We start from the raw sequence: 22063 nt of genomic DNA, 5'->3' as shown, positions 1-22063 counted from the left end.
TCTAAGCCATAGCCTGCTTGCAGTGTGTCTTGCGGGATCTCTTCGTATGATTCGACAGAGCTGTCGCTTTCACTTGATGCGCCCGACGCCATGATTACACGCTTATCTCCTAGTGCAGTGGGTAGGGCTGACGTCACGGTCTTTTAAAAATGGCGACTCTTGTGCCGTTTAGCGTACCGACTATTATATTTACAATTACCAAGATATTTTGTTGCTTTCTAGTATATAAATTTGATAGAATACTTAAGAATACGTTACTTCGTCACATCAGCAACTGTATATATTATATTTGGTACCCCTTTAAGGTCTAACTATAAAGTCAACATCCTCATGCTAAGTATAGGTCAGTACTATTTCAGACTGTACGTATCCCCATGAAGGCCTTGGTAGTATGTTTGAATGATCATTGAACGATGTGATTTAAATGAAGAAGAATGTTTCATTTGGTCTGGTGGTGACCTGACTATGGTTTTCTGAGACTGTGCAGTGGTTTGCGCTTTAGGATTTACAGTGTTGTATTATTTTGGGTTCATTCTGCTTAAGACAGCCAGTGAAATGCTGCATCGCTGGAGACAATCAAGCTCCTGGCTGAGGGTTAGCGGTCAATATCTTTGAGTGTTTGATTCACCTTGTTTTATTTGGACTCAATTTTTAATTTTAGATTGCTTACTCTGGCAGATGAGTCAATTTAAATACACGTACGAATCAGCATAGACTGAGCACGTGAGGGTTGTTCTCAAACCCAACAGTTAGTTATGTTTTGTTCGAAAACGATTCAACATTTTTGAACAAGTGAATTAATTTCTCTGTCACTGCCATTGCGTTTCTTTCATTAACGTTTTAGACCCAAGACTGACACTGACACCAAACCAGCAAATCAGCAAATAGCCTTGGTATATGATGATCAAACATAGGTTTGTTTATATTATGTACACCAATCAGACATCACATTAAAACCACCTGCCTAATATTGTGTAGTTCTTCTTTGTGCCACCAAAACAGCTCTGACCCTCGAGGCATGGACTCCACAAGACTTCTGAAGGTGTGCTGTGGTACAGTCAGATCCATAAGTATTTGATCAGTGACACAATTTGCATAATTTAGCCTCTGTACATCACCACAGTGGATTTGCAGTGAAGCCATCAAGATATGACTGAAGTGTAGACTTTCAGCTTTAATTCAAGGCTTTTAACAAATGAACCATTTAGGAATTGCAGCTTATTTTTTTTATTTTTACATAGTCCTTCCATTTTCACAGACTCAAAAGTAATGGGACAAACTAACATGACACTTAATGATGGCCTCCTTCATTTGCACAAACACCTCTTTGGACCGCATATTGAAAGTTCCCATGAACAGCTATCAAATGCAAATTCAACACTTAGAATCTCCAGAGCTTTTATCTCCTTAATTTGTCATGAAATAACAAGGAAACGGGCCATAACTGGCCATGAAACTCCTCATCGGTCAGTTGTCCAATTACTTTAGAACCTGTGAAAATGGAGGGAGTATGTAAAAAATGGCTGTAATTCTTAAATGGTTAACGCAATATTTTTGTGAAAGGCTGTGAATTTAAGCTGAAAGTCTACACTTCGATCCCATCTTGACTGCTTCATTTCAAATCCACTGTGGTGGTGTCCAGAGACTGTCCAAATACTTGTGGACCAGACTATATCTGTCACCAAGACATTAGCAGCAGATCCTGTAAGTTGTGAAGTGGGGCATCCATGCATTGGACTTGTTTGTCCAGCACATCTCATCTGAGGAATCTGGAGCCCAAGTCAACACATTGAACTTTTTGTCATGTTCCTCAAACCATTCCTGAACAATTTTTGTAGTGTGTCAGGGTGCATTATCCTGCTGAAAGAGGCCACTGTCCATAGGGAATATCATTACCATGAAGGGCATATTTAGTCTGCAACAGTGGTAGGTAAGTAGTATGTGTTAAAGTAACATCCACATGGATGCGAGGGCCCAAGGTTTCCTGGCAGAAAATTGCTCACAGCATCACAAAGGAAAAAAAAAAAACAGGCTACCTTCTTCCATTGATTGGTGGTGCATTTCTGGTGCTCATGTTGTAGATGCTTTCAGCGGTGTACAGGGGTCAGCTTGAGCACTCTGACCAGGATTGTACCAAATGGGCTATCCTTCTCTACCCATACGCATCAGTGAGCCTTCGACACCCATGGCCCTGTCATCCATTCACCGGTTGTCCTTCCTTGGACCACTTTTGGTAGGTATTAACCACTGCATTCCAGGAACACTCCATAAGACCTGCAGTTTTGGAGATGCTCAGACCCAGTCATCAAGCCATCACTATTTGGCTCTTGTCAAAGTCACTCAGATCCTTACACTCGCCCATTTTTCCTGCTTCCAACACATCAACTTCAAGAACTGAATGTTCTCTTGCTGCCTAATATATCCCACCCCTTGACAGGTACCATTTGTAACGAGATAATCAATGTTATTAACTTCACCTCTCAGTGGGTTTAATGTTATGGCTGATCGATGTATGTATCTATAATTTTTTTAAATAACATCCAAAAATTGTATTTGCAATTGCATGTGTGTCAAACGTGAATCAACGAATCCTTTTGGTCATAACGCAGAATTTGCTCCTTTCTTGTTTGCTTCACCCCATGCTGTAGTAATCTGTGTCAGGGTAGGAATGAAAGCAGATTAAAATAATAAAATAAAACAAAATAATAAATAGTATTTATTGTCATACTGATAATACAAAATACCAATGATAATTAGCTATTTTGTTGTCTCTTTGGTGTCTTGTTGTTGTCTACCTTAGATGTCAGCATGAGCTGGTAGCATATTTGTGAATTTGGTGCAACTGAATGAATCAGTGAACAAACATCTGAATGATTAATTTAAATGAACACATTTAAATGATTTATGACACCCACTTGAATGTATTGCCCCAATGGTAAGCTAGCTCCTTTGGCTCTAAATTAGATTTGGCTATAAATAAGTTTTGTTGCAAACTTGTATGTAAAGGTGGGCCCCAACAATATCTAAAACCATAAATGATACCCTCAGACCCATGTTCTTTTCTTTCCAAAATTCACTCAATGATAAGAGGATGAGCCCTAGCAAACTAGGTTGCTCAGACATAGGCTAGCTGTAGCCTGTATCAAGTGCACCATAAAGGAAACACAGCATCATCTAAACACACACGGGGGGGGAACAGTCTAAATCATTTCCATACAACACAGCCAAATCCTCTGTGGAAATCAACTCTCTGCCAATGCATTTCCTCGCATTTGAATGGCTTTTAATTGTAATTATGACGTATTTTGGTACAACGTGTAAATCCAAATGTGATTTTGTCGCAGGAATAAAGAAACGCTGACACGGTCGCGCTGTAATCCTCCTCATCATTGCTGAGTAAAATGACCATGAAGACATGGAAACAAACAGCACTCTATTGAGGACCAAAGACACACAGCGTTCATCTGTTTGTCAGTTCTAGACCTTAAGTACATTCTGAAAGATGAAGCGTTGGTTATAGAAACAAATTCCTGAATGGCACAATGAATTTAACAAACCACATCAATTTCATGTTTTTTTTTTTTGTTTAGAAATGGTCCATCTGAGGATCCTCACACACTCTCATCTTTCCAACACCTTTTTCTGATGACATTACCTTTTCTAATGGGCAGCATGCCTTAACTCTCCACCTCAAGCTTGCAGATTCTGATGTCTAAAGTCAGACCAGATTAAACTAGCAGGACTATGCAATTAGATTTTCAGCTGCTTTATTTAGATTGTGTAATTGTCGGTAAAGTGTAGCTCTCTGGAGGATTGGTATGACAAACCATTGACCTGAAAGAGAGGAAAAAAACTAGTTCATCATGCCAACTCTTTTTCAAATGACATCATCTTTTATGAAGGTCAGCATTCCTCAGACTTAAAAGATTTCTATGCATATTTTAGATTGTGTAGGAATATTTCTATTGCACTTATGATGGATTGGTGTAGAGCATACACTACCGTTCAAAAGTTTGGGGTCACCCAGACAATTTTGTGTTTTCCATGAAAAGTCACACTTTTATTGACCACCATAAGTTGTAAAATGAATAGAAAGACATTTTTCTGGCCATTTTGAGCATTTAATCGACCCCACAAATTAATGTGATGCTCCAGAAACTCAATCTGCTCAAAGGAAGGTCAGTTTTATAGCTTCTCTAAAGAGCTAAACTGTTTTCAGCTGTGCTAACATGATTGTACAAGGGTTTTCTAATCATCCATTAGCCTTCTGAGGCAATGAGCAAACACATTGTACCATTAGAACACTGGAGTGAGAGTTGCTGGAAATGGGCCTCTATACACATACATGTCAACCTATACGGAATGTCCGTATTTTATACGGATTTGATTCAATAAACGTAGTATACGGGTGTATAAATAAAGTTATACGGATTCTTTAAAAAAACTTCAATATTTATTTAGAGCTATAATCAATTCCCACGATGATAAACGTACTGTACAGCACAGACAGCCAGTAAAGAGTCTTATGAAATCGTGCGTTATCTTGTGGTAGCGAGACTTCGTTCCACTTTTGATCATGCGCACACCGCATTGCGAGAATCCCGCCAACCGTGAAGTCATAGACATATAAACATAGACGCTGCCTTCTGCGTAGAATCATACGTCATCCATATTGGATGTGGCAAAGTGGAGATTCTTCAACCGTCTCTGGTATAGCATCTAGACAGTAGCCGAGAATAAAGATGCCTCATTCATGTGCTGCGTTTAACTGTACCAACAGGTTTACCATCCAAATGAGATCACATGGGATTACCTTTCACAGGTGAGACTGGAAAAATACTTTGTATTCATTCTGAAGGTTTATTGTTATTAATATTGAATAAAAAGTAACTGGGATATATCATTGTTAATTATCATTCAAATTTTAGGTAAATTATTTTAATTTGCATCTTATACGAATTTTATAAGGGAAATACGGATTTTGGAGGTTGGTTATACAGGTTTGATTGACCAAAGGTTGACATGTATGTATACACCTATGGAGATATTGCACCAAAAACCGGACATTTGCAGCTAGAATAGTCATTTACCACATTAGCAATGTATAGAGTGTATTTCTGATTAGTTTAAAGCAGACCTGGGCATTTTACGGCCCGCAGGCCGCATCCGGCCCTTTGGTTCATTCTGACCGGCCCGCGTAAGGTTAATTAGAAATTACAAAATAAACGTATTTTCTAATTTTACCTCATGCATGGACTGAATGTGCATTGCTTTTATTTTGAAGTTGTGTTCAACAAAAATGCAATGCGCGCGACATGAACATGACATGAAATCCCGCGATAACTACTTTCCATAATTTGTCCAGACCAACCACAAACTTGTACGTCATCCTTCAAACGGTCCAGCCAATCACATAGTGTGACGTCACCAGCAGGCGCCGGAGCCCGAGCCGATCTGTAGATCTGATTCCTACACCGAATCGACACGGCATCATTATTATAATATGATGTATCTTGCTTGATATGTGGAGTAGAAAGACAATATTGTGATGTCTTTATTGTGTTTTGGGGTGAATGTGACTGAAAAAAAATGGTACAAACGTTCACATTTTGTTAACCATTGTTTTGGGAAATTTGATTGAATAAATTACATTGTAAGGCAACCTCGTTTTCTCCATACTCTTACCAGTCTTAGCAGCTTGTAAAAACAATGTTATTTACAGCTTTATATAAAGAAATACAATTAATATTATGCAGAATTTGGTTCAGCCTTTTGGTCCGGCCCTCCACAAAATTTTCTGTTTCTCATGTGGCCCCATGGAAAAAATAATTGCCCACCCCTGGTTTAAAGTGAAAAGACTTTTCTTTCAAAAAATAAGGACATTTCAAAGTGACCCCAAACTTTTGAACGTATAGATTTCAACCATTAGCATTTTGGGCTACATTTGAAATCATAAAGGTCTGTCCGATTATCTACAACCTACAGTAAGTTAACCGAGCAACACAAGGAGGAAAAGGATGCAGGCCACAACCGTCACCCTGAAGCAAAGCGCAGCATTGTGATGATTTCAGCAAAGAACACACACATAGACGCACGGGCCGAAGTAAGAGGAGAGATTGAAATAGACTTGGTAGTGACTCTGTTTCTAGGGTAAATGAGGATGGGTAGGAACAAGGGGTGAGACAGGAGGCAAAAGCAAATTCTGGCACTGGTTCCATGGCAACAGCCGCATCATTGGCTCCTGAAAGGAAGTGAAAAAAAGGACAACAAAACAAGCAGCCCAGGAGATGCCACCTCACCACCACCACCACCACCACAACACACTGCAGGTTGCATCAGAAAGACTGAACAAGAGCCAAGTATACACACACTCATCATCATCATCATCATCATCCACTTCACTCTTATTTCAGCCCTCTCCATTGCTCTCTCTCTCTCTGGTCTATTATTTATATATTATTTATAGCATTAATAAGTTTTTATTGTTTATTTCATTATTACAGATCACTTTAAAGGAACTCATGACAAGAAGCAGGAATGAACAGGAAAAATATCTGTGGAGCTTAAACCTGCCTAGATACCGCGCCTACTTCCTGCTTCCGCCTCGCTCTGATTGGTCCAGCCCCTTAGCAACGGCTTGTGCTTGCTCGGCCAATGGAGCAGGACGCGTTCGTCACTCTTGACCAATCACGGCCAGCTCAGGCCGAATGAGGCAGAAAACAGTGACCCGGTAACTCGCGAGCGCGTTCTGATTGGCTAAGACCCGTGCTCTCTTCTGATTGGCTACTCATTACTATCTCCTGGTCATTCATATATTTTGCCGCTGTTCTGTCTGAGGCGGTTTAGAGGAAAATAACCTTCAAAATAATCACAATTTCCCCTCAGTAACAGACACCAAAGCATCTTAAAGCAGTATGCTCATGGATTAATTTATGCACTGATAAGCACACTAATAATAAATCTGCATAAAGGTTGATTTTGGACACGGCTTTACTTTTTAGCTTGTTTACAATCTTTAGTGTAAAAGCTATGACTTAATTTCCATACATATAGCTCAGGGGTGATTTCTCAGAGACAACAAGGGAAGCCGAGCTTCCCCTAAAACTCTCTCCCCAAACTGCGGCGTCTACGACGTTGAATTCTCATTAAAACAATAACTTGCATAACATAATATACGCCCAAGATTGTATTTACGTTCATAACTATCCTGTAACTTATTTGAGTGATGTCTGACGAACTTGCAGTTCGCTACGAGAATCACCTTTGCTGCCAGGCTGTAACCAGCGTTGCCAGATACTGCTGACGTTTTCCAGCCAAAATATGTTCAAAACCCGCCAAAATGCACTTAAAACCGCCCAATCTGGCAACACTGGCTGTAACCTTTCTTATTTCAGTGGGCTCTATGGCTGGCAGCCGGGTATCCGTTGCAGTCTATTGCTGCTTTTCTACTACCAACGCAGCTGAGTTGGGCTGAGCCGTGCCGTGCTGAGTGGGGCTGTTGGAGTTGCATTTCGACTACAACCGCGCTGAACCGTGCTGGCTGGAAGTGGGTGGACACATTGGGTGGAGTTAGCGAAAGTGGGTGGACGTCACGTAATGTCGTTAGGCGGCGCAAACAGTGACATCAGTGATCTTTTAAGCGGTAGTCTCACGACCCGGATAGTAAACAATAAACATGGAGTCGTTAGTGTTGCTGGTCTTGGTGCTGTGGCTTGTCGCCGACAACAATGCCAACAGATACTGGCAAGAGCGTATAGATGAGGCGAGGCGCATAAGGCTTCAGAAATTCTCGTAATTCGTAATTATTCTTCTTCCTGGTTTACGGTGTTTACAGATCCCAGCGTGCTCGCGGGGCGTGTGTGGGCATGTGAGGACACTCCTCCTCACCAATCAGTGCACAGGGGAGTGTCTCCTCACTCCCCTAGCCCCACTCGGCTCGGTTTGGCTCGCTTCAGCCCTACTCCAAAACCGTGCGAGTTTTGGGTGCTAAGCAGGGCTGAAGCAAGCTGAGTCGTGCTGCTCTAAGGTAGTCGAAACGCGAGCCGTGTTGGGCTGAAGTGAGCTGAAGCGAGCTGAAAAAGGGTAGTGGAAAAGTGCCATATGAGACGGTTCTGAACAGCCAATTTCGGCTAGTTGTTATTGGTTAAAATCGACAAAATCGTCACTTCCAGGGAAGCCGGGCTTCTCTGGGACTAAACGAGACAGTGGGAGGGACAAGAAGCCGGGCTGATGAAGGATTATTGGAGGTAGTGTTTGAAAGACATGAGGAGGGCGGGCTCTGTACTTCGGCATCGGCGAGGAACACGGAAGTATCATCAGTCAGTCCCCAGCGGATGTTGAGAAAGTGTAGTCGTGTGCCAAAGTGCTGTCCGACTTTCTTTTCATATAAACGTTTCTTCTCATTGATGTCTCTGTACATTACTCTGTAAATAAATGTAAATATTACTCGTTGTGCTCCGTTAACTTTCATCCATTCTATCAGTTTGATCATTCGCGAATTCACTCGTTTATTTCATTTGTAGTTCAATCTGGTTGTAGGCTAGCTTGAGCCTTATTGGAATCTGCAGTGCTAGCTGCTAACAGAAATTGGTGAAGTCTCTGGAAAGCACAACCAGCTGGTATGACAGGGTCACAAACCATTTTCTGGAAAAGGAGCGGAGGGCAGAATTTGTGTATAAATAGTGTTCATGTTCATGAATGTGAAGTGTGTATATTGTTCAGTAATGTTAAGGGAATGGTGGGCTCTGTGTTATAGGTTATACCTGGGTATAATATTCAAGGTTCTGTGTGTTGCATAGCCTACCTGGTTATGAATTTCCAGACTGTGTTGCAGAAGATGTTCAAGGATGTGTTGCACAGCTGGGTGTTGTGTTAAAGACTCTGTGTTGCATATCAGGGTATGATGTTCAAGGCTCTTCGTTGAATAGCCAGTGATTTTTGGATGTTTGATATTTTTGATTAAGGATATGAGGCACTAGCCTGGCAAGCCAGACTTTAACATGAAATGTACAAGCAAAAATACTTTCTGCCACTAGGTAGGGTTGTCTAGTTCACTATGCTAATGGGGCACACCTTTCTATGCTTTGATATCCGGCCTACAGGTTTTACGATGAATGCGTAAAATGGGCTTCCCCTGTTTTAAAAACCAGCAGCCACCACTGATATAGCTGTATATCTATACAAAGGATCCAACTGACATGGGCGGATCTACCGGGGAGGCATAGGGTGGCAAATGCCACCCTAAAAGAAAGCCTTGCCACCCCTGCTGCCACCCCAGTTGGCAGCGACGAATTCAAAGAAAAATTATGGCCAATTTGACATTTACGTGCGCAAATTTCCAATGTCCGACTGCGGCGAATGCAGCACGAGATAACGCCAGAGATTGGTTGTTTTGGAAAATTGAGAGGCGCGAAGCGAGGGAGCCAGGAGTCACGAGGAAAGGAGACACGGGAGGAAAGGGGTAAAAGCTGATTAACTATCTATCAAGAAATGAAATTATAATGAATGAACAGTGCTAGCATAGTTGCGATGCTGATTTTGAGAGGATAAAAATCAGGTTGGAGAACGTTATTTAGCTAACTATACATGTAATGTGAAGCGTTTTGCTGAGCAACATGGAAATCGCCACATTCAGCTGTTGTAGGCATGACAAGTTCATGTTATGCTCACTGGTGAGCCTTTACAAAGCGTGAGGAAAAAAAACTATAAAATGTGACACTGGTGTAAATGGTTTAAATCATGCTGAACTTGAAGCAGTGTTGTTATTGTTGTTGTTTTTTAGTGTCTGTCCTTTTGCATATACAGTATAAAACTGTGCAGAAACGGTATAGACCTCATCTGAGAATGTGTGTTCTTCATGAACAATAAAAGCATGAGATTAAGTTTGTCTGTATGAGTTGGTAAATGGCAGCCTGTGCCCTTTTGTAGTGTGTACATACTATTTGTCATCAAACTGTGATAACTGTGATTAAATTCAGTATATATACATCTGTAATACGTTGCCACCCCTCAAAAATTCCTGCCCCCCTCTTGCCACCCCATAAATATTTTTCTAGATCCGCCCCTGCCAACTGAGTATACACTACCATTCAAAAGTTTGGGGCCACTTTGAAATGTCCTTATTTTTGAAAGAAAAGCACTGTTCTTTTCACTTTAAACTAATCAGAAATCCACTCTATACATTGCTAATGTGGTAAATGACTATTCTAGCTGCAAATGTCTGGGTTTTGGTGCAATATCTCCATAGGTGTATAGAGGCCCATTTCCAGCAACTCTCACTCCAGTGTTCTAATGGTACAATGTGTTTGCTCATTGCCTCAGAAGGCTAATGGATGATTAGAAAACCCTTGTACAATCATGTTAGCACAGCTGAAAACAGTTGAGCTCTTTAGAGAAGCTATAAAACTGACCTTCCTTTGAGCAGATTGAGTTTCTGGAGCATCACATTTGTGGGGTCGATTAAATGCTCAAAATCGCCAGAAAAATGTCTTTCTATTCATTTTACAACTTATGGTGGTAAATAAAAGTGTGACTTTTCATGGAAAACACAAAATTGTCTGGGTGACCCCAAACTTTTGAACGGTAGTGTATATGCAAACTTCGGTGAAGAAGCTACGACCTCACCAATACTGTAGCACATTCTATGAGGATGCAAACAAGTAAGTACCAAATTCGGGCGTACTCACCGGCACTTTACCCGGTGAGGAGAAGTGTCATGAAAAAATTCTCTTTTTTTCATTCAAAAAGGTAAACTTTCATATATTCTATATTCATTACACATAAAGTGAAATAAGGGCGGCACGGTGGTGTAGTGGTTAGCGCTGTCGCCTCACAGCAAGAAGGTCTGGGTTCGAGCCCCGTGGCCGGCGAGGGCCTTTCTGTGCGGAGTTTGCATGTTCTCCCCGTGTCCGCGTGGGTTTCCTCCGGGTGCTCCGGTTTCCCCCACAGTCCAAAGACATGCAGGTTAGGTTAACTGGTGACTCTAAATTGAGCGTAGGTGTGAATGTGGGTGTGAATGGTTGTCTGTGTCTATGTGTCAGCCCTGTGATGACCTGGCGACTTGTCCAGGGTGAACCCCGCCTTTCGCCCGTAGTCAGCTGGGATAGACTCCAGCTTGCCTGCGACCCTGTAGAACAGGATAAAGCGTCTAGAGATAATGAGATAATGGCTTATAGCTCATGAAAATCAGAAATCCGGTAGCTCAAATTATTACAATATTTTCTAAGATCAATGAAAAAAAAGGATTTACAATACAGAAATGTCCAACTTCTGAAAAGTATTATACATTCAGTACTTGGTTGGGGCTCCTTTAACATGAATTACTGCATCAGTGGGGCGTGGCATGGAGGCAATCAGTCTGTGGCCCTGCTGAGGTGTTATCGAAGCCCAGGTTGCTTTGATTGTGGCCTTCAGCTCGTCTGTATTTTTGGGTCGGGTGTTTCTTATCTTCTAGCCAATCAAGCACAGTAATATCAGGGTCCGCAAACCATTCGGTCGTAGTTTTGGCACTGTGGGCAGGTGCTAAGTCCTGCTGGAAAAGGAAATCGGCATCTCCATAAAGCTCCTCAGCAGATGGAAGCATGAAGTGCTCTAAACTATCCTGGTAGATGCTGCATTGACTTTGGACTTGATAAAACACAGTGGACCAACACCAGCAGATGACATGGCACCCCAAATCATCACAGACTGCAGAAACTTCACACTGGGCTTCAAACACCTTGGATTCTGTGCCTCTCCACTTTTCTTCCAGACTCTAGGCCCTTGATTTCCAAATGAAATGCAAAATTTACTTTCGTCTGAAAAGAGGACTTTGGACCACTGAGCAACAGTCCAGTTCTTTCTCTCCTTAGCCCAGATAAGCTGCTTCTGACACTGTCTCTGGTTTAGGAGAGGCTTGATATTAGGAATGTGACAGTTGTAGCCCCTTTCCTGAAGACATCTGTGCATGGTAGATCTTGATGCACTGACACCAGCCTCAGTCCACTCCTTGTGAAGCTCTCCTAAGTTCTTGAATCGACTTTTCTTGACAATCCCCTCAAGGCTGCGCTCATCTCTGTTGCTTGTGCACCTTTTCCAGCCACCCTTTTCAGCAATGACCTTCTGTGGCTTATCCTCCTTGTGGAGGGTGTTGATGATCGTCTTCTGGACAGCTGTCAAGTCAGCAGTCTTCCCCATGATTGTGGTTGTGTGTACTGAACTAGACTGAGAGATACACCGTATTTATACTGTTTTACTCAAATGCAAAATGAAATATTCTCATATTTTGAGATTTTTTTTGCACTGTAGGCCATAATTATCAAAATTAAAATAGAAGAATGCTTGAAACATTTTAGTTTATATGTAATGAGTCTAGAATAAATTAAAATATCACTTTTATCTAACTGATGGAAAATATCAAACTTTTTCATTATAATTTTTAATTTGTTTAAAATACAGTGGTGCTTGAAAGTTTGTGAACCCTTTAGAATTTTCTATATTTCTGCATAAATATGACCTAAAACAACATCAGATTTTCACACAAGTCCTAAAAGTAGATAAAGAGAACCCAGTTAAACAAATGAGACAAAAATATTATACTTGGTCATTTATTTATTGAGGAAAATGATCCAATATTACATATCTGTGAGTGGCAAAAGTATGTGAACCTCTAGGATTAGCAGTTAATTTGAAGGTGAAATTAGAGTCAGGTGTTTTCAATCAATGGGATGACAATCAGGTGTGAGTGGGCACCCTGTTTTATTTAAAGAACAGGGATCTATCAACGTCTGATCTTCACAACACATGTTTGTGGAAGTGTATCATGGCACGAACAAAGGAGATTTCTGAGGACCTCAGAAAAAGCGTTGTTGATGCTTATCAGGCAGGAAAAGGATACAAAACCATCTCTAAAGAGTTTGGACTCCACCAATCCACAGTCAGACAGATTGTGTACAAATGGAGGAAATTCAAGACCATTGTTACCCTCCCCAGGAGTGGTTGACCAACAAAGATCACTCCAAGAGCAAGGCGTGTAATAGTCGGCGAGGTCACAAAGGACCCCAGGGTAACTTCTAAGCAACTGAAGGCCTCTCTCACATTGGCTAATGTTAATGTTCATGAGTCCACCATCAGGAGAACACTGAACAACAATGGTGTTCATGGCAGGGTTGCAAGGAGAAAGCCACTGCTCTACAAAAAGAACATTGCTGCTCGTCTGCAGTTTGCTAAAGATCATGTGGACAAGCCAGAAGGCTATTGGAAGAATGTTTTGGGGACGGATGAGACCAAAATAGAACTTCTGGTTTAAATGAGAAGCGTTATGTTTGGAGAAAGGAAAACACTGCATTCCAGCATAAGAACCTTATCCCATCTGTGAAACATGGTGGTGGTAGTATCATGGTTTGGGCCTGTTTTGCTGCATCTGGGCCAGGACGGCTTGCCATCAGTGATGGAACAATGAATTCTGAATTATACCAGCGAATTCTAAAGGAAAATGTCAGGACATCTGTCCATGAACTGAATCTCAAGAGAAGGTGGGTCATGCAGCAAGACGACGACCCTAAGCACACAAGTCATTCTACCAAAGAATGGTTAAAGAAGAATAAAGTGAATGTTTTGGAATGGCCAAGTCAAAGTCCTGACCTTAATCCAATCAAAATGCTGTGGAAGGACCTGAAGTGAGCAGTTCATGTGAGGAAACCCACCAACATCCCAGAGTTGAAGCTGTTCTGTACGGAGGAACGGGCTAAAATTCCTCCAAGCCGGTGTGCAGGACTGATCAACAGTTACCGCAAACGTTTAGTTGCAGTTATTGCTGCACAAGGGGGTCACACCAGATACTGAAAGCAAAGGTTCACATACTTTTGCCACTCACAGATATGTAATATTGGATCATTTTCCTCAATAAATAAATGACCAAGTATAATATTTTTGTCTCATTTGTTTAACTGGGTTCTCTTTATCTACTTTTAGGACTTGTGTGAAACTCTGATGATGTTTTAGGTCATATTTATGCAGAAATATAGAAAATTTTAAAGGGTTCACAAACTTTCAAGCACCACTGTACATTAATTCAGAATTCTTCCTAAAACAAATGTAGGGTTAGTGATGATATTTTGACAAGAACAATATCAAGTCTGCTCAATATCATGGTATCATAGTATCATAGTTAGCTAGCAATAACCCAAACGTCATATTTATCACCCCCCCAAAAAATCCCCCCACTTTTTTTTTTTACAAATATCACTTGGTGCAATTCTTGATTAATGATTGAATTCCTTATGATTGTATACTGTAATAGAGATTTGTCTTCACACTCTTTCTTGTTGTAATCCCCAAAGCAACCCCCACCATGCTCTCTCTCTCTCTCTCTCTCTCTCTCTCTCACACACACACACACACACACACACACACACACACACACTCAATATTCAGTTATATAGTTGAGTCATTCAGTGAAAGAATGGCTCCAGAAATTAGCAAGACAAATATTGCACACTAGCTCACACAAACAACCACATTGAAATGTCAGGAGATGGAGATTACATCATGACTAGAGACTGCATGATGTCATACTTCAGTGAATTTGCATGTCATTTAGAACCCACACACACACACACACACACACACACACACACACAGTCTCACCACAGACAAAAAAAGAAGACTTTAATTTCATTTTAAAAACCCAACTAATCAGATTACACTCAGTTACACTTAAGTATGCAGAAACACATTTTAAACACCAGTAGGTTACTAAATCTATCAATTAGGATATTAATTATATAATTGGCCGGCACGGTGGTGTAGTGGTCAGCACTGTCGCCTCACAGCAAGAAGGTTCTGGGTTCGAGCCCAGCGGCCGACAGGGACCTTTCTGTGTAGAGTTTGCATGTTCTCCCCGTGTCTGCGTTGGTTTGCTCCGGGTGCTCTGGTTTCCCTCATGGTCCAAAGACATGTGGTTAGATTAACATGGGGCGGCCTTGGGCTGACATGCCCTTGAGCGAGGTACCGAACCCCTGACTGCTCCCCGGGCGCTGTAGTGTGGCTGCCCACTGCTCTGGGTGTGTGTGTGTGTTCACTGCTTCAGATGGGTTAAATGCAGAGGATGAATTTCACTGTGCTTGAGTGTGCATGTGACAAATAAAGGCTTCTTCTTCTAATTGATAAGATCTAATAATAACTGTAACATTGATATTAATAACTTATAACTAATAAATATGGTAAATAGCAAGTTTTCTGCTAGCTAACGGGCAAACCTGCTCTGCTTTCCATTCCCTCTTGTACATCATAGCTTTTTAGTAATGAACGAGGTAGCTAGTGGCGTGTTAACTTAATTGCAGTTAGCGTATGAGATTAGTGCTCTACTGTTTGAATGTTACATTTATAAACCAAGAATCATACTGAACAGTCTGTGTGTTCATGCACCTTTTCTTAAAATGGCTGACTACGCATACTACGGTTGTTGGTCCACGCCTTGTCTCACCGCCAAATCCCCATATTCCTCGGGCCAGTTGTCACAGTAACTACATATACCTGACTCAGGTTAATATAGGAATAACAGGAAGAGGTGGAAACCTGAACAAACATCCCATAATTAGATCAGTGACTCCACAAAAAGCCCCTTCCCACCCCACAACCTCAGCCTCGGACACACCTGCCTCATGCCACACAGCGAGAAGAAAGTAAAAAAAAAAAAAATGAGGGAAAAGACATGCTGGGCAGGTGATCTTCAAGCGCTTATTTAAAAAGATGAGTCTAATGATGTGGAGGTTTTTTAACCAATATTTTCTATCATTAATTGAAAAATCTGCTTGGGTAAAATGAAAAACATCTGTAATTGGAACAACAAGCCAACTAGTCGTATAGAATTATGATCTCAGCTTTTTTAGAGAGAGAGAGAGAGAGAGAGAGAGAGAGAGACTCAAAATGGCATCTAGCTGTAGTCAGTGAAGCTAGCTGGACGAGGTGCGTAGTTGCCAGCAGAATAACAGATAAGATTGAAGAATAACTTGTGCTAATAAACTAGCAGGTTACTAGCTAGCTGCAAAAAGGCAACAAAAACTCTTCAGTCAAACACTAGCATTTGGAATAAAGCTAATAAAATGCACATTGTGGTTACACAGTCATGATGTCACAGCAATCTTAGTTCCTGATTGGCCAGTCTCTCTGAGAAGGCTCAATCAAGTCAAGTCAACTTTATTGTCAAATATGCTATACATGCTCGACATACAGCACAGATGAAATTTCAGTCCTCTCTGACCACAGTGCAAACAGGCAATGCAATAAATAAAAATAAAAATAGAATAATTGAAAAAACAAACAATATAAACAGTATAACCACTCTAGATAAGAACTAGACATAGACTAAACACTCATAAACAAACGATATAAACAGTATAAACACTCTAGATAAGAACTAGACATAGACTAAACACTCAAACAAATTATATAAACAGTATAAACACTCTAGATAAGAACTAGACATAGACTAAACACTCAAACAAACGATATAAACAGTATAAACACTCTAGATAAGAACTAGACATAGACTAAACACTCAAACAAATGATATAAACAGTATAAACACTCTAGATAAGAACTAGACATAGACTAAACACTCAAACAAACGATATAAACAGTATAAACACTCTAGATAAGAACTAGACATAGACTAAACACTCAAACAAATGATATAAACAGTATAAACACTCTAGATAAGAACTAGACATAGACTAAACACTCAAACAAACGATATAAACAGTATAACCACTCTAGATAAGAACTAGACATAGACTAAACACTCATAAACAAACGATATAAACAGTATAAACACTCTAGATAAGAACTAGACATAGACTAAACACTCATAAACAAACGATATAAACAGTAAACCACTCTAGATAAGAGCTAGACATAGACTAAACACTCAGACAAACGATATAAACAGTATAAACACTCTAGATAAGAACTAGACATAGACTAAACACTCATAAACAATATAAACAGTATAAACACTCTAGATAAGAACTAGACATAGACTAAACACTCAAACAAACGATATAAACAGTATAAACACTCTAGATAAGAACTAGACATAGACTAAACACTCAGACAAATGATATAAACAGTATAAACACTCTAGATAAGAACTAGACATAAACTAAACACTCATAAACAAACGATATAAACAGTATAAACACTCTAGATAAGAACTAGACATAGACTAAACACTCAGACAAACGATATAAACAGTATAAACACTCTAGATAAGAACTAGACATAGACTAAACACTCATAAACAAACGATATAAACAGTATAAACACTCTAGATAAGAACTAGACATAGACTAAACACTCATAAACAAACGATATAAACAGTATAACCACTCTAGATAAGAACTAGACATAGACTAAACACTCAAACAAACGATATAAACAGTATAACCACTCTAGATAAGAACTAGACATAGACTAAACACTCAAACAAACGATATAAACAGTATAAACACTCTAGATAAGAACTAGACATAGACTAAACACTCAAACAAATGATATAAACAGTATAAACACTCTAGATAAGAACTAGACATAGACTAAACACTCATAAACAAACGATATAAACAGTATAAACACTCTAGATAAGAACTAGACATAGACTAAATACTCAAACAAATGATATAAACAGTATAAACACTCTAGATAAGAACTAGACATAGACTAAACACCCAGACAAATGATATAAACAGTATACTGTAAACACTCTAGATAAGAACTAGACATAAACTAAACACTCAGACAATATAAACAGTATAAACACTCTAGATAAGAACTAGACATAGACTAAACACTCAGACAAATCATATAAACATTATAACCACTCTAGATAAGAACTAGACATAGACTAAACACTCAAACAAACAATATAAACAGTATAAACACTCTAGATGAGAACTAGACATAGACTAAACACTCATAAACAAACGATATAAACAGTATAAACACTAGATAAGAACTAGACATAGACTAAACACTCATAAACAAATGATATAAACAGTATAAACACTCTAGATAAGAACTAGACATAGACTAAACACTCAGACAAATCATATAAACATTATAACCACTCTAGATAAGAACTAGACATAGACTAAACACTCAAACAAACAATATAAACAGTATAAACACTCTAGATGAGAACTAGACATAGACTAAACACTCATAAACAAACGATATAAACAGTATAAACACTAGATAAGAACTAGACATAGACTAAACACTCATAAACAAATGATATAAACAGTATAAACACTCTAGATAAGAACTAGACATAGACTAAACACTCAAACAAACGATATAAACAGTATAAACACTCTAGATAAGAACTAGACATAGACTAAACACTCAGACAAATGATATAAACAGTATAAACACTCTAGATAAGAACTAGACATAGACTAAACACTCATAAACAAACGATATAAACAGTATAAACACTCTAGATAAGAACTAGACATAGACTAAACACTCATAAACAAACGATATAAACAGTATAACCACTCTAGATAAGAACTAGACATAGACTAAACACTCATAAACAATATAAACAGTATAAACACTCTAGATAAGAACTAGACATAGACTAAACACTCATAAACAAACGATATAAACAGTATAACCACTCTAGATAAGAACTAGACATAGACTAAACACTCATAAACAAACGATATAAACAGTATAACCACTCTAGATAAGAACTAGACATAGACTAAACACTCATAAACAATATAAACAGTATAAACACTCTAGATAAGAACTAGACATAGACTAAACACTCATAAACAAACGATATAAACAGTATAACCACTCTAGATAAGAACTAGACATAGACTAAACACTCAAACAAACGATAAAAACAGTATAAACACTCTAGATAAGAACTAGACATAGACTAAACACTCATAAACAAACGATATAAACAGTATAAACACTCTAGATAAGAACTAGACATAGACTAAACACTGAAACAAATGATATAAACAGTATAAACACTCTAGATAAGAACTAGACATAGACTAAACACTCAAACAAACGATATAAACAGTATAACCACTCTAGATAAGAACTAGACATAGACTAAACACTCAAACAAACAATAAAAACAGTATAAACACTAGATAAGAACTAGACATAGACTAAACACTCAAACAAAAGATATAAACAGTATAAACACTCTAGATAAGAACTAGACATAGACTAAACACTCAAACAAACGATATAAACAGTATAAACACTCTAGATAAGAACTAGACATAGACTAAACACTCAAACAAACGATATAAACAGTATAAACACTCTAGATAAGAACTAGACATAGACTAAACACTCAAACAAATTATATAAACAGTATAAACACTCTAGATAAGAACTAGACATAGACTAAACACTCAAACAAATGATATAAACAGTATAAACACTCTAGATAAGAACTAGACATAGACTAAACACTCAGACAATATAAACAGTATAAACACTAGATAAGAACTAGACATAGACTAAACACTCAAACAAATGATATAAACAGTATAAACACTCTAGATAAGAACTAGACATAGACTAAACACTCAAACAAACGATATAAACAGTATAACCACTCTAGATAAGAACTAGACATAGACTAAACACTCATAAACAAATGATATAAACAGTATAAACACTCTAGATAAGAACTAGACATAGACTAAACACTCAAACAAATGATATAAACAGTATAAACACTCTAGATAAGAACTAGACATAGACTAAACACTCATAAACAAACGATATAAACAGTATAACCACTCTAGATAAGAACTAGACATAGACTAAACACTCAAACAAACGATATAAACAGTATAAACACTCTAGATAAGAACTAGACATAGACTAACCACTCATAAACAAATTATATAAACAGTATAAACACTCTAGATAAGAACTAGACATAGATTAAACACTCATAAACAAATGATATAAACAGTATAAACACTCTAGATAAGAACTAGACATAGACTAAACACTCAAACAAATGATATAAACAGTATAAACACTCTAGATAAGAACTAGACATAGACTAAACACTCAAACAAATGATATAAACAGTATAAACACTCCAGATAAGAACTAGACATAGACTAAACACTCAAACAAACGATATAAACAGTATAAACACTCTAGATAAGAACTAGACATAGACTAAACACTCATAAACAAATGATATAAACAGTATAAACACTCTAGATAAGAACTAGACATAGACTAAACACTCAAACAAACGATATAAATAGTATAACCACTCTAGATAAGAACTAGACATAGACTAAACACTCAAACAAACGATATAAACAGTATAAACACTCTAGATAAGAACTAGACATAGACTAAACACTCATAAACAAATGATATAAACAGTATAAACACTCTAGATAAGAACTAGATATAGACTAAACACTCAGACAAACGATATAAACAGTATAAACACTCTAGATAAGAACTAGACATAGACTAAACACTCATAAACAAACGATATAAACAGTATAAACACTCTAGATAAGAACTAGACATAGACTAAACACTCAAACAAATGATATAAACAGTATAAACACTCTAGATAAGAACTAGACATAGACTAAACACTCATAAACAAACGATATAAACAGTATAAACACTCTAGATAAGAACTAGACATAGACTAAACACTCATAAACAAACGATATAAACAGTAAACCACTCTAGATAAGAGCTAGACATAGACTAAACACTCAGACAAACGATATAAACAGTATAAACACTCTAGATAAGAACTAGACATAGACTAAACACTCATAAACAATATAAACAGTATAAACACTCTAGATAAGAACTAGACATAGACTAAACACTCAAACAAACGATATAAACAGTATAAACACTCTAGATAAGAACTAGACATAGACTAAACACTCAGACAAATGATATAAACAGTATAAACACTCTAGATAAGAACTAGACATAAACTAAACACTCATAAACAAACGATATAAACAGTATAAACACTCTAGATAAGAACTAGACATAGACTAAACACTCAGACAAACGATATAAACAGTATAAACACTCTAGATAAGAACTAGACATAGACTAAACACTCATAAACAAACGATATAAACAGTATAAACACTCTAGATAAGAACTAGACATAGACTAAACACTCATAAACAAACGATATAAACAGTATAACCACTCTAGATAAGAACTAGACATAGACTAAACACTCAAACAAACGATATAAACAGTATAAACACTCTAGATAAGAACTAGACATAGACTAAACACTCAAACAAACGATATAAACAGTATAAACACTCTAGATAAGAACTAGACATAGACTAAACACTCAAACAAACGATATAAACAGTATAAACACTCTAGATAAGAACTAGACATAGACTAAACACTCAAACAAATGATATAAACAGTATAAACACTCTAGATAAGAACTAGACATAGACTAAACACTCATAAACAAACGATATAAACAGTATAAACACTCTAGATAAGAACTAGACATAGACTAAATACTCAAACAAATGATATAAACAGTATAAACACTCTAGATAAGAACTAGACATAGACTAAACACCCAGACAAATGATATAAACAGTATACTGTAAACACTCTAGATAAGAACTAGACATAAACTAAACACTCAGACAATATAAACAGTATAAACACTCTAGATAAGAACTAGACATAGACTAAACACTCAGACAAATCATATAAACATTATAACCACTCTAGATAAGAACTAGACATAGACTAAACACTCAAACAAACAATATAAACAGTATAAACACTCTAGATGAGAACTAGACATAGACTAAACACTCATAAACAAACGATATAAACAGTATAAACACTAGATAAGAACTAGACATAGACTAAACACTCATAAACAAATGATATAAACAGTATAAACACTCTAGATAAGAACTAGACATAGACTAAACACTCAGACAAATCATATAAACATTATAACCACTCTAGATAAGAACTAGACATAGACTAA

The sequence above is a fragment of the Neoarius graeffei genome, chromosome 2 (assembly GCF_027579695.1).
Source record: "Neoarius graeffei isolate fNeoGra1 chromosome 2, fNeoGra1.pri, whole genome shotgun sequence".
Taxonomy (NCBI): Eukaryota; Metazoa; Chordata; class Actinopteri; order Siluriformes; family Ariidae; genus Neoarius; species Neoarius graeffei.
The sequence above is the reverse complement of the archived record's forward strand: the minus strand, read 5'-3'. Positions refer to the sequence as shown.